Source organism: Mandrillus leucophaeus, unplaced genomic scaffold, assembly GCF_000951045.1.
Source record: "Mandrillus leucophaeus isolate KB7577 unplaced genomic scaffold, Mleu.le_1.0 Scaffold1548, whole genome shotgun sequence".
In the NCBI taxonomy this organism is placed as follows: Eukaryota; Metazoa; Chordata; class Mammalia; order Primates; family Cercopithecidae; genus Mandrillus; species Mandrillus leucophaeus.
The window spans coordinates 107128-109977 of NW_012101530.1; positions in this window are offsets into that span (position 1 = coordinate 107128).

Consider the following 2850-nt stretch of genomic DNA (forward strand, 5'->3'; position numbering starts at 1 on the left):
TGTACAAGGGAGGGAAATTCCCCATACTTGATGATTTCTATTCCTCTGCCAAACAGTTAATGTAATGTAAAACAAACAAATAAAAACAGTGCAAAGCAAAATCAGAGTGCATGAGCATAAAAATGAAGGTTTCTTCCCCAGAAGTGTCATAGAGTAGTGTAGTGAGTTGGTTCATGAAATTTTTGAGAGTATATCTCTAGGTGTGCATTATCAGTATCTCGTGTTAAATGAAAAATATTTGTATTGTTGGTTTCATTCACGAGTCCCTCCTTTTTTCAATTGTGTAACAAGTGTTCAGATAAAAGTACTTGAGATGTGTGTAAGAGATTGAATACCAAAAGCTTAGGAGGGAAAAATTTCTTTGATAGGAAGCAGAAGGCAATATAAAAGAGAATCTAAAAAAAATCTTTCTGATGATTTACCTCAAAAGATTTTTATATATTTTCCTATTTCCTGACATTTTATCTGAAAACATTCAGCTCATTCCTTAATATTTTGTTGCTTTTTACTATCAAGAAAGTATATATGTCTTAGAGTAATATCATCGAACAGTTTCAATGATATTCAATACAAATGAAATTGTTCCCTTTGTTATAAAATCTGTACCTCTAGTGCAGTCTACTCTTTAGATTTAAAATATTATTTTTTTATGCACATTATGGTAGAATGTATAATGGTTAATTCACAGAGAGAAATATGTCCTCTCTGAACAAAAAGGCTAAAGTGATCTCTGAAATGCTGGCACAAACCACTCTGCAGCAGTTTTGGAAGTTGCCAGAAGCTGGGAAAATGTGAAGAGACCATATGCTTCTATGTGACTTTTCTTCCACTCATGGACCAAAGTAAGTCTAGCATTTTCCCAGATGTCAGTGGACAAACTGACCCAGTTGTTAGGCACTGTTTTCAGAAACATCACAGGCAGAAGTAGACATAAAATTGAAAGCATAGGATTATATCCTAGGATGGCATTTTAGTGCCAAAAAGGAACAAACCTCTACATTAATACAGATTGTTAATGAAGCACATATGACTACTGATGAAATGACCAATGGAATATAAAAGTAAGACATAACTTTAATCAATTATGATAACCCACACTTTTCTCACATGAGATTCATTGAGGAATTTTTGTTTGCTTGGATGAACAGGATTGAAATAAAGAAATGGTTGATTGGACATATGATCCTCTATAGGTGAAGTACTGGCAACTTGTACAAAAGGCCTGGCAAAATCTCAGTAGGCTATCAGCCCTTTCCCCTTCTTCCCTGTCCAAAGCCAGTGCGACAATATGGATCCTATTACTGCTTCTGGGAAACACAATTGATTCCAGGAGGTCATGGCAAGTGGAGATGCCCAAAGCGGCATTTATTCCCTGCCTACTTGGCCTAGTAGGTAAGGAGTGGAGCTCTTCTTTGGTTGGTTAGTAACAAATGCAACTGTGCCAGGCAAAGAATGGTGGCCTTCTGCCAGTAATTCCTGGCCATTACTTGCTGTCTTTGGCTTCAGATACTTCCTATTTCTCTCCAGGCCACTGTACCTCTGAACTAGCAAAGTATCATTAAAGTAAATCTCAACTTTTTATATTTATGTGTTTTTATGCTTGAAAGACTTACATAGAGACCTGCATAGTTTTGACAGTTCCATATCTGCTTGTAATTATGGCAATAAGAAATTAATTTCCATTGCCGCAGGTGTGCCCAAAGAGACAGAAAAATCATCAGACACATCAGTTATTTTAGTTTAAAGGAAGGGGACTGCTCTGAAACATTGGAGCTTACTATTAGAACAAAAAAGGTAGTAAATTTTGAATCTCTTTTATGTATATTCAGTAAGATTCAAAGAAACATTGTATCTATATAAATGACATGGTAAGTATTGAAAAAAATCCTAAGAGTAATTCAACTATTATTTAAAGAAGAGTTTAAAAATGATTGCCAAATTAAAAGCAACAAAAGAGGTTGTGAAGAAAGGTTTGTCTATGATAGCAAATTGAACTTTAAAAGTTTGAAATGTTCACTAAATTCTCCAAGAGCCAAAATAAAGAGATACAGATAAAAAATGATGAAAGAAAAGATGAGATGTAAACAGAAGCAAGAAATTTAATACACTTATGACAAAGATTTCAGAAACAGAAAGAGAGCCAAAGAGAAATACTAATAAAAAGATAATTAAGGCAAATTTGAATTAGCTGAGTCTGAGTTTGAACTTTAAAATGGGCTTAGTAAAAACAAGGCAAAATAAGTTTAAAAAGAGAAATTAGTAGCCCTAGTTTAAGGAAAATAAATTACATTTAAGCAATTTTTGAACGAAAGAGATGATTTCCAGATAGTCTAGATAGTTTAAAAACCAAACAAAATATAAGAACAATGAAAATTCAGTGTATCAAAGGTTATGGTAAATGACCAAAGGAAGCCATTCTAGAAAGTGAGAGACTATATGTTTATATTATTAAACATGAATGAATAAAAGTGATTTAAAAAATATGTCAACACATTTGAAAATGAGCAGTTAAATTTAAGAAAAGTAGGAGAAAGAAGCTAATTTATACAAAAGATAAATGAGTAATTGCAAATTAATAATCTATGGAAAATCATAAAAGCTAACAATGGGTTCTTTTAAAAACATAAAAATATTTAATATGATGGTAAATCTAAACAACACAAATGAATGGAAACATAAAATGATACATCTATAAAAATTTAAAAATAAGATACATATAAGTCTACATTAATAATGGTAAAATCTCAGTTATATATACCATTTTATAGAAGCTATAAATTAGTAAAATGGACTGTACAATAATGAGAAAGACCAGATAACCAGAAAAGTACTTACAAATTGTATTTTTTT